Source organism: Lepus europaeus, chromosome 5 (assembly GCF_033115175.1).
Source record: "Lepus europaeus isolate LE1 chromosome 5, mLepTim1.pri, whole genome shotgun sequence".
Lineage (NCBI taxonomy): Eukaryota > Metazoa > Chordata > Mammalia > Lagomorpha > Leporidae > Lepus > Lepus europaeus.
Genome location: NC_084831.1, coordinates 106,918,627 through 106,930,097, shown reverse-complemented (window position 1 = coordinate 106,930,097; position 11,471 = coordinate 106,918,627). Strand labels below are relative to the sequence as shown.

General features: G+C 46.9%; 1 protein-coding gene and 1 non-coding gene across 2 annotated transcripts in view; both read left to right on the top strand.

Moving 5' to 3' along the window:
- The first annotated feature begins 2,033 nt into the window (after positions 1 to 2,033).
- SLC16A1 (solute carrier family 16 member 1) overlaps positions 2,034 to 11,471 on the top strand; it is a 39,457-nt gene continuing 30,019 nt past the window's right edge. Inside the window, exon 1 of the mRNA XM_062191980.1 lies at positions 2,034 to 2,190. The gene's annotated coding sequence lies outside the window, so the exon portion shown is untranslated. The remainder of the gene's footprint in view (positions 2,191 to 11,471) is intronic.
- Positions 10,293 to 10,399, top strand: LOC133761255 (U6 spliceosomal RNA). The gene has a single exon (XR_009866055.1). It is a non-coding gene; the product is annotated as a U6 spliceosomal RNA (small nuclear RNA).

Here is an 11,471-nt window from a genome sequence, read left to right as displayed (position 1 = left end):
CTGCATTCATCAAACATTAAAGCACGCCTTGGCCACGGATTCCGTGCTGTCTTTTCTTCTTCTTTCTTTTTCTTTTCTTTCTTTTTTTTTTTTGACAGGCAGAGTGGATAGTGAGAGAGAGAGACAGAGAGAAAGGTCTTCCTTTTTGCCGTTGGTTCACCCTCCAATGGCCACTGCGGCCAGCTCATCGCGCTGATCCGAAGCCAGGAGCCAGGTGCCTCCCCTGGTCTCCCATGCGGGTGCAGGGCCCAAGGACTTGGGCCATGCTCCACTGCCTTCCCGGGCCATAGCAGAGAGCTGGCCTGGAAGAGGGGCAACCGGGATAGAATCCGGTGCCCCGACCGGGACTAGAACCCGGTGTGCCAGCGCCACAAGGCGGAGAATTAGCCTGTTAAGCCACGGCGCCGGCCCTGTTCTGTCTTCTAACATGTTTAAATGCTACTGGAAACTTCATTTTGTGTGAAACAGGCACAGTGGTTGAGGGGAAAGCACATGGGACCTCTTAGAAGCTGATCTTCCTCAATCCCAGGTTCTTCATTTGCAAAAGGAAACTGCAGGACCCACCTCACAGGGTTGTTGCCAGAACCGGGAGGAGAGGCCGGTGCTGGGGCTCACTAGGCTAAAAGCGGTGCCGGCACACCGGGTTCTAGTCCCGGTTGCTCTTCTTCCAGTCCAGCTCTCTGCTGTGGCTCGGGAGGGCAGTGGAGGATGGCCCAAGTGTTTGGGTCCCTGTACCCACATGGGAGACCAGGAGGAAGCACCTGGCTCCTGGCTTCGGATCCGCGCAGCGCCGGCCGTAGCGGCCATTAGGGGAGTGAACCAACGGAAGGAAGACCTTTCTCTCTGTCTCTCTCTCACGGTCTAACTCTGCCTGGAAAAAAGTAAAAAATAAAGTTAAAAAAAAAAAAAACAAAAAGAACTGGAAGGAAGAGCAGAGTCTTGGCAGGCAGCAAGTGCTCAACAGTGGATCTGCGCCTGACTCAGTCTCCCCAGGGTCCATGCAAGTTCTCTGAAGGCAAGGCCCTTAACTCAGACTTTCTGGGTATTTCTCAAGCCTCAGAGCTGCTGATTCTTTAATTTGATCACTTCAACACACACTGGTAACTGGACTGAGGCTCTTAGGACAGAATCAGGCTATGGACTCAGGCTTCAGATGTCGGCCACTTACTACCTGTGTGACCTCTGGAAAATTACTTACCCTCTCTGAGCCTCAGGCCTCTTATTTACAGTAAGATCATTCAGGCTCAGCATGCCATTTTTTCCCCCGTCGCAAACATCCGGGGTCCGCAGAAACGCGGCCTCTACCTTCTCCTGGCCGTCTCTCCACCTCTTACCTGCTCTTCTCTCCGGACGTGTCCTTGATACCTACCATTCGGCCAGGGCCTCGGGCCAGGCTCTGGAAAGTTCCACAAGTTCTCCCATCAGAACCACCACAGGAACCTACCAAGTCGGCTTCACTACCGCTGCCATTTGAGGAGAAAACAGGCCCAGGGCTTTGCTTACTTCTCCGAGGCCACAGCCTCGCCCTTAACCGGGAGCGTCCCGGGTCCCTGCCGCACCCGCGTCCACTCAAACGCTGCCCGGCCCCTCGGCTCCCAGCGCCTCCCAGCGCCTCCCAGCGCCTCGGGGCCAGGCCCCCAGGCGGCTCTTCCTTTCTCTTTGGCAGACACTGAAAGGTGACAAACGGCATCCGCGTCCCGGACACGAGGTGGCAGCGAGGTCTTCTGATTGGGCCCGAGCGCCTTGGGCGGCTGAGGCGGCGGCGGCCGGGTTCGCGCCGCACAGCCCGGGGGGGACACGGCGCGCGGGTCGCGCCGGGCTGCCGGTCACGTGGCGGGGAGGGGGGCGCCGGCGCGCGCGGCCAAGCCGGAGGGCGGGAGCGCGCGGCCGCGCGCGTGTGGTGGCGCGAGCCGCAGTGCGTGTGTCTGTACGGCGGGGAGGGGGCGGTGGCCGGGCGGCCGGCTCCGCCCCCTGTGCGCATGCTCCGGCCCCGGCGGGTTATAAGGCGGCCGCTCCGGCCCCGCCAGACAAAGTGGTGAGGTGCTACGTGACTCCCGGCCGCGTGGGTGCTCGGAGCGCCGAGCCAGCGAGGCGCGGGCGAAGGACGCGCGCTGGAAGCCGGGCCCGCAGAACTCCGGCCCGCCGCGCCGCCTCACGCACACTTCGGAGTCTCGAGCCGCGCGCATAACGGTTAGTGGGTCGCGGCTGGCGGTGCTCGGGGCGGACGCTGCGCTGCTCTGGCTGCTCTGGCTGCTCCGGCTGCCCTGGCGCGCTCCGAGGGGACCCCCGAGGTAGTGGAGCCCTTGGCTGTGCTGGGGAATGGATGCGGCGGGACCGAGGGCATCGTGGCCGCGGGTGACCGCGTGGTCCCGGAGCGCAGCGTTGATGAAGGAGGGGACCTTGAGGCGCTGGGGACATCTCTGCAGCCGAGCCGCTGGCTTCGTAGTCAGGTGCCGGCCACCAGCCTGGCCGAGGAGTTGGGTCGTGGCGCCAGGTGACCTTGGGGAAGTCGCTTCCCCTCGGATCTCCTGGAGCAGCGCCTCTAGGCTCCTGGGGAGATGCTTTGGTCCGGAAAGGGGGCGCCGGGGCCGATTCACGTGGTGCGTGCGGACTCTGGGGCGCCTCCTGCTAGCTGGGCAGGCGCTCGGGCGGGAGTTCCTCTGGAGTCGTGGCGTGCCCGCCCCCACCTCCCTGGCCTGCCCTCCGTGTCCCACCTGGTGAGTGGCGGGCGGGGCGCGTGGGACTGCCTCCCCGCCGCCCGGGCGTGCGCGCCTGCCGCGTTTGAGTGGACCTGGCGGAGGGGACGGGCAGCCTGGAGGCTGCGGGAGCCGGTGGGCGCTGCCGGGGTCTTTGTCGTTCAACCTGTGGCCGCCCGCGTGGGCCGCACGGCGCCCTGGGCCCAGGGCCTCAGGCGGCCCTGCGGAGTGGAGTCGGGAGGGTGGCGTGGCGCCGGCTCAGAGGCACGCTTTGTGTTCCAAGAACATCCTCGTTTCCACGTGCGTTTTCATTTCGTTTCATGGACGTGACATATTTGGTGCGACAGGCAGTTGCTAAATCGAGTGTGCCACTCATCGAAACCAGGAAACAAACGTGTTACTACTTTAGGCTTTCCCTGAGTTTTCCAGTGATTACAAGCCCGGCGGCTGACTGATAATAGTAAAATGTGTTGGTTCAGGCTACTTTATTTACCGTCAGAAGGTCTGGGAAAAATTTTTTTTCCAAAATTAACTCCGATTTCGACATTGTGGGAGTCGGTGCCTTGATAAGAGTGTGAGATTAGTGACTCCTGGAATTCCGTGATGGGCTGAACTGCGAGTTGTGTGAGTTTGGAAGAATGTGAGTAGGAATTAAGCCGTAAACCAACACTTTTAGACCTCAGCTACCAGCCCGTGAGATCAAGCAGAGCTTCCGTATCTTCAGTTTTGTAGCTTGGTGTTAAACAGTATGCATACATGCAAGCTTTATACTACTTTGCCTTCAGATTGCCATAGAAATGATCAAGAATTCAAGACATTCAGCCCTTAAAGTCGGTAATGGGGGAGATTTCTAAATATACAGAAGTAGAATATCCCTGAGTAATTCATTCTGGGTTTAAATAGCTGCTGTTGTTTTATTAGATTGCAGTGACCCTTGTTAAATATGGAAGTTAATGTTCTGAGCAGCAGTTTGTGAGGGTTTTACAGCTGAATAGGTTTAAAGATTTAGTTGTAAGCTTAACATAAGAGGTTATAATGTCCCTAAACAGATTGAGAGGGAAAAAAAATCATGCCACCCTAGGATGAGACCATCTGATTGGTGTTCTGTTTTTCTGTCTTTTGCATACTAAGGCATATGGGATTAGTTCTGAGATGGAGCTTAAAGACTGGCTCTAAAGCTTCTCTGATTTTACTTACAATGCAAATGTAGTGACTTAACACCTTAGGTCTGAAAACTCGCTAGTGATTGGTGGGAATTGTGTCTTCTGACTTCCATTTTGTCAGATTGTCACACCTCAGTTTTCTCTAAAATTGTTCATTGTATGCACAAAATTATCTCGGACCGAAAACAGATTTTGAGGTTAATAACTGTTCCTAACACCTGTGCCCTTCGTTCCCATGTTTTCAGTTCACTTCATAATATGCAATCCTATGCAGGATTCAGCTCCCAGGACAAATGCCTACATGGCTGGCTGTTTCTGTTGCTGGTGAGGTCTAGGCAGACTTGGTTAAGAGGGAAACAGTCTGGAAAGCTGTGGATGTTATACACTCAGCAGTGTATTGGCTGCCAGGCACTATGAAAGGCAGGATTCCACAGGGAACAAATTCCAGCACTTGTCCTCCTGGAGTTTATAGTCTTAACTGGAGAATAGCTAAATATATAATTCCCACACTCAGTACCAGTACTTCTTATAAACAAGTATTGAGAATTATGATGGGGGCAAGTGTAGGTTCCTACAGGAATAAATGCTGTCGTGGGTAGGTGTGAGAAGACGCCCAACTAAGAAGCAATCTGGGTAGGTCTCTGAGGAAATGCTGCTTGACCCGAGGCTTGAAGGATGACTGGGAGCTAGCTAGGCAGTAGAAAGAGCGTTCAGGACATGGGTGTTGGAGCTGCAGTCAGAGTACAAGGTGCAGTGCAAGACCTGAAAGAATGTCCCCAAAGCTAAAGCACAAAAAGAGGGGCAGAGAGAATGGGAAGAGATTCAGATCATAAGTCACTTTAGGAATCCAGAAGGAGTCTAGGTGGAAGGCTTAAAGGAACGCTGTTGTCTTGAAGGTGGGATGGAAAGCCGTTTAAGGATTTTTAACTGGAGCTGGAGATAGCCTGATCAGATTTTGCATTTTAGGATCATCATTCTGTATACAGTGTGGAAAATTGGTTCAAGGAGGCAGTTGGAGTGAGATGAAACCGCAGTGATGGACAAAGTAGACAAGGGGGATGGAAGAGGAGGAGAAACAGGATTTGATGTTGGACCAGATGGGGAAGCCAAAGGGCTGAAGGGTATCAACCAGCTTCCTAGTTTGAGCAAGTGTTTGCTAATTAGGTGGTGCTTGCCTCCATTTAACCAGTGGGGACACCAAGAGGTTGTGTGACTAAACAGGGCTGCTCAGCTTGTAAAGCTTGGAGATAAAATTCACAGCCATTCCTGCCCTGTTTTCTTGGTGACACTGAAAGTGTGTTTTTAAATTTTTTTCAGTTCTAAACAATTTAACATGGAAAATTCCAAAAACACAGTTGAGCTACTGTTTTATCTTTACTGCTACCTATTTTACTCAGCCTCTACTGGATTATTGTAATGCTGGCACTGCAGGCAGCGGTCTTACCCCCTTTGCCACAGCAAGACCCCCTTTGCCACAGCGCAGCCTGCAGTGCCGGCATCCCGTATGGGCACCGGTTTGGGTCCAGCTGTTCCTCTTCCAATCCAGTGCTCTGCTGTGGCCTGGGAAAGCAGTTGAAGGTAGCCCAAACCCTTGGCCCCCTGCACCCTCGTTGGGAGACCCAGAAGAAGTTTCTAGCTCCTGGCTTCTGGCCGTTGCAGCCATTTGGGGAGTGAACCAGAGGATGGAAGATATCTCTCTCCTTCTGCCTTTGTCTTTCTGTAACTCTGCCTTTCAAATAAATAAATAAATCTTAAAAAAAAAAAAAGGTACAACTCTTAAGTCATAATTACAGCTGCTGTTATCTCACCTTTTAAAAATTAACATCACCAAATATCCAGTCAGTATTTAAATTTTTCTAATATGTATCTTCAGTCTTGCAATCTATAGATTCTTCCTGTCCCCTTTCTCTTAACTTTCCTTGTAATTTATTTGTTCAGAGAACCAGGTAATTTTTCCTAGTTTCTTCATTCTGGATTTTGATGGATGTGTCTCTCTGGTGTGCTTGCTTGCTTGCTTGCTTTTTTAAAGATTTTATTTATTTGAGAGGTGGAGATACAGAAGGAGAAAGAGAGAAAGGTCTTCCACCTGCTGGTTCACTGCCCAATGGCCATAGTGTCCAGAGCTGAGCTGATCCGGAGCCAGGAGCCTCCTCCGGGTCTCCCACGTGGGTACAGAGGCCCAAGGACTTGGGTCAACCTCTGCTGCTTTCCCAGCAGAGAGCTGGATCAGAAGAGGAGCAGCCAGGACTAGAACCGGCGGCCGTATGGAATGCTGCAGGAGGATTAACCCGCTGCACCTCGGCACCATCCCCCCTCTGGTGTGGTTTTAATAAGTCCATCTATCCTTTGTATTTCCTAAGTAAATTAGGTAGCTAGGTTGCAGACTTTCTGACAGCTCAGATCGGTTCAGGTTTGATTTCTAGGTGGAGGACTGGGAGGAGAAGACAAGTCTAATTCCAAGGTAGTGGTGTGTACTTGTATCTGGCAGCATCTGATGTTTAGCTGTCCATTGTGCTGTAATAACAGGCTGTTTCCGTTAATTCAGTAGTGGTTTGCAAATAGCGGTAATTTGTGCCTTTAATTCCACCATTCCTTCTTAATTTATTTACTAGAACGCCTCTATACAAAGAAGCACAGTTTGAATAGGAATGGCAAATCAGAGTTTGTGTGTTTTAATTCAATAATGGGCTACAACTAGACCCTGCTTTTTTGCAGAAATGTATTTAAATGTATCAAGTTACTTAAAAAATGGTTTTTTTAGCACTTGATGTTAACTTTTCAAGTGGACTTTAGTATTTGGAATATTTAAATATTCTGTTCTTAAATCGATGGGCTTCCTCTTGGTCTTTGTTGCCCCTTTGTTGGAGAGCTTATCTGTTCCCACAGCTTTCTGAGGAACACTTGGTAGACTTGCTGCGAAGTCTGAATCTGAATCTAGCTGTAATCAGATTCCAGATTTTAGGTTCCTTGAGGACAGGGGTTGCCTACTCTTAAGATGATTTGCTATTCTGGTCATCTCCTGGACGTTTCATGCTTAATTTGGTGCTTAAAGCTCACCATCTTTGTTCTCATCTTCCCTTCATCACCCATACCTAGTCTAATAACTACCATTTCTTCCAGGTAACCAGGCTTAAATTCTGAGTCCTGTTAGTAGCTCCCCTGGTGGGCCCCTTGCCCTGCTGGCTGCAGTTAGGTGCTAATTCCTTTCCCCCTTTGTTGTCGCTTGCATTCCAGCTCCCACCCCCACCGCTTTTTCATTTGTATTGTGGTTACCTAGCTTCCACTAGCTTCTGCAGCAGCCATGATGCGTGCAAGCAGCTTACCTTTTACCTTCTAGCATTGTCACACCACCCCTTCTCCAGTCTGCCCTACCGTGTGCTGCCAGTTCCTGGTGATGTCATAGCTCTAATCAGAAATATCACACGGCTCTCCAGGGCCAACCAAAAAAAGTGTCTGTCTGGATAGAAGTAAGTCTTCTACAGTGTATTGCTCTGAGTTACCATTTTGAGTTCTATATGTTACTCTTTCTTGAGATTGCTCTGACAAATGGACATTTTCTTCCCTATATATATACATATTTTTTCTTTTCTTTTGGGACAGTGGGTCATAGGAGATTTTATAATGATTCTGTGGCAGAGCGGCTAAAGTAGGTGATATGTTTGAGCCCTAGTACCATTCAGAAAAGGGATTAAAACAGTTAACAGTCTCCTTAGGAAATGGTGAGTGGTCTTCCAGGATCCCAGTACCCACAATGACAGGATGGATTCACATCTACCACAACTGTGAGACCAGCAGTGACTATACTGCAGTAGGATCCAGTCTGTTTGTTGTCCACACTACCCTAATGCTAGTCACAAGAACTCATAATATTATTGAATCTGATGTGATTACAGAAACAGCCTTCATACAAGGGAGAAATTCCTCATAGTGCTGGTATTGTGAACCGTATATTTGATCACTGGTCGAAAGATGCCTTTTGCGATTTGCTCTTCCTGAAAATCGTCCAAAGACTTGAATGAAAACCCATGACACTGCCCTGGTGTGGTAGACTGCTTTGGAGAGGAGCACTGACTATAAGTTGCCTTATTGGGTTTTGAGTTTTTACTTTTAACTTTTTCTTCTGTTTCTCCTATCAGAGGCTTTTAACTTGGGTCTGCAGATGGACCCCCAAAGTGCATGGAATTCAGAGAGTCAGTAAAGTTGTTTGGAGGGAAAAAATTAGATTTCTGCATTAACCTCTAACTAAAATTCGGAATTTTACAAAAGCTGTGAATGTAGGCAACAAAATATTGTTGTATTATCAGTACCTGTGACTTTGTTACTAATAGAAATCACTATTTCACATCATAATACAGTTATAATTATCTTGAAATTGTAAGCTCATCATTAATTCAAAAGTATTGTTGTTATACTCATTGTTAGCTATTATTTTTAAAAAGCACATTATTGTATCCAATTAAAAACATTTGACACAGTCTACCTTTGTATTTTATTTTGCGCATTTAAATGCATTACTGTGACAAGGGTTCCATAGGCTTTGCCCAACTGCTAGGAGAATCTGGCACTAAAAGCTACAGTTAAGGGATCTCCTATGCCTGGCTCAGTCTGTCCCCATGTGAGAGTGAAGTTAACCAGAGCCTGTGAGGCAGCACGGCACTCAGATCACAGAGTCACAGGTTAAGTAGTCTTTGGTGACTTACTTTTGTTTACTAATTACCATGAGCTGACCTCACAAATGAGAGGGAACAAAATGCTTGAGTATATGCTAAGAGAGAACAAAATTATGTTCACAAATGTAGGCAGTATAGTGTCCTTTTGTGCTCAGGAAGTATGTGTTTCCGAAGGAGTCTGTTAAATAGCATTAAGTTGAGTGGAGAAGTGGGTGTCTTCATGAACTTGAGCGATTCACTTGCTCCATTTTGGGTATATTCACATCAACCAATGTACTTGAAGTTGCTTCAAGTCTTGTCAAGTGGCTCACTGTTTTAGTGCAGGCCTTTGTTTTGCTCAAGTAGAGAGCCCCTAAACAAGTCTGTGAAGCACAGTTTTGAAATTTGTGCTTTGCAGATTCAAAGCGCACATCCTCACTTGTGGCTGTATAGTGCTACTGTTAGCATTTGCTCTGTCATCAATGAAACTACTTGATGGAGTTGTTGAAAGGGGAGTGGTTTAACAGTTAAAGTTCTTTCCAGGAAGAAGACACTCATTTAAAAATTGTGTATCTACTAAAAATACCAGTTATCTTTTTTTTTTTTTTTTAAGATTTATTTATTTAAGGCCAGCGCCACGGCTCACTTGGTTAATCCTCCGCCTGTGGTGCCGGCACCCCAGGTCCTAGTCCCGGTTGGGGCGCCAGATTCTGTCCCGGTTGCTCCTCTTCCAATCCAGCTCTCTGTGTGGCTCGGGAAGGCAGTGGAGGATGGCCCAGGTCCTTGGGCTCTGCACCCATGCAGGAGACCAGGAGGAAGCACCTGGCTCCTGGCTTCAGATCGGTGCGGCGGCCATTTGGGGGGTGAACCACCGGCAAAAAAGAAGACCTTTCTCTGTGTCTCCCTCTCTCTCACTGTCTAACTCTGCCTGTCAAAAAAAAAAAAAAGAGAGAGAGAGAGAGAAAAAAGATTTATTTATTTATTTATTTGAAAGTCAGAGTTACACAGAGAGGGGAGAGGCAGAGACAGAGAGAGGTCTTCCATCTGATGATTCACTCCCCAGTTGGCCGCAATAGCCAGAGCTGTGCCGATCCGAAGCCAGGAGCTTCTTCCAGGTCTCCCATGCAGGTGCAGGGGCCCAAGGACTTGGGCCATCCTCTACTGCTTTCCCAGGCCATAGCAGAGACCTGGATTGGAAGTGGAGCTTATATATTATATTAATTATATATAATATTAATTATATATTATAATTAATTAATTGTATTAATTATATATTAATGGCAATATAGTCTAGGATTTATATTATTAGAAAAGACAGTTTAACTGTATTATATTTGGAGGTAATAATGCTTTTTAAAATATATCTTTATATATGAATGGATATAACATCCAACTTCCCTTTCTTCATAATGGTCACATTGTCAACATAGACAACAGCCAGTTTTTCAGTCTGTAAAAAGGCAAAAGTAAGGCAGATTTTGCTGGAATAGTAATTTACCTAGCAAGTGAGGCTGATCAGACAAGTTCTGTATGACAAAAAAGTTGTTTTTAACGAATTTTTTAATTTAAAAAAGAAAAACTTTTCTACCTCTCTGACTGTAGAGGGCACTAGGCCCAAAAATCCTATTATCACTGAAGAATGTTGGTTATTGCTTTTTTACCCACACCCCCCAGGTTTCACAGTTTTCTCTACTTCTCAAAAACCGAGGGAATCAGATTTTTCAAACTTCATCTAATGTTAACATTTGGTCATGAGGGGTTGGTGTTAATATTTCAAAAGCAGGGTGCTCGCTTCGGCAGCACATACACTAAAATTGGAACGATACAGAGAAGATTAGCATGGCCCCCGCGCAAGGATGACACGCAAATTTGTGAAGCGTTCCATATCTTTTTTTCGGGGTGTGTGAGTAGAAGAGGACTCTCTGAAAACTTTAAGAAGCTTTTCTATGGTTTTGGGATAGGCAGGTTAACTACTACTTATTGAGTGTCAATTTAAAAAGATATATTTTTAAATAAAATCATGCATTTTCATAGAATTTTAAAATCTATTAGCAGATTTCTATATATAATTATAGTTAAAAGTATTTTTCTCTGTGTTTATGGTTATAGCTACTTTCTCATTTCTAATCTTTTTAGTTGTATTTTTTCTTTTATTAGGATTTGCTAATCTTTTTAAGGACCCAAAACTTGGATATTTTGCCAATTCCATTCCTTTTCTACGTTGTTAATATAACTTTTGATCTTTAATTCTTTCCTTAATTTTTGTAGTTTATTTTGTTGTTTTATAATGTTCCTTTGCAATTGATGACTTAGTTGAACTTTCTTATTTAATAGTAGGACACATAAGACTATAAATTTACCTCTGGGCATAGCTTTGACTGCATTTCAAAAGTTTGGTATGTAGTGTCTTACTTGTTGCTATTTAAGAATAATGGATTTAATTTCTGGCTTTATTTCATTTTTGACTGGTGTTATTTAGGATAGTGTTATGAGGTTTTTGACATTGTTAATCTTGCTTTCTTTTTAATAAAGAATAAATTTATTACTAAAAAAATATTTCAAAAGTAGGAAGATAGCCTTTCATTAGATCAGGAAACATATACCTAATAATAGTAGGGAAGTTTTTAAAAAAAATAGACACGCAGCTTATTATTTAGAGTTTTCAAAGTGCTACCCAGGGAGCATTGAGTAAGATCTCACAGGGGAAAGTAGCTGCATGAGCAAAGGTAACTTCAGAAAATCAGTAACCTTGGTGTTAGATGAAATTAGAATTGGGAAAGTCACTAGTTAATGAAGTTACAGGGGCCGGCGCTGTGGCGCAGTGGGTTAAAAGCCCTGGTCTGAAGCGCTGGCATCCCATGTGGGCGCTGGTTCTAGTCCCGGCTGCTCCACTTCCCTTCCAGCTTCCTGCTAATGCATCTGGGGAAACAGCAGAAGATGGTCCAAGTCCTTGGGCCCCCGGT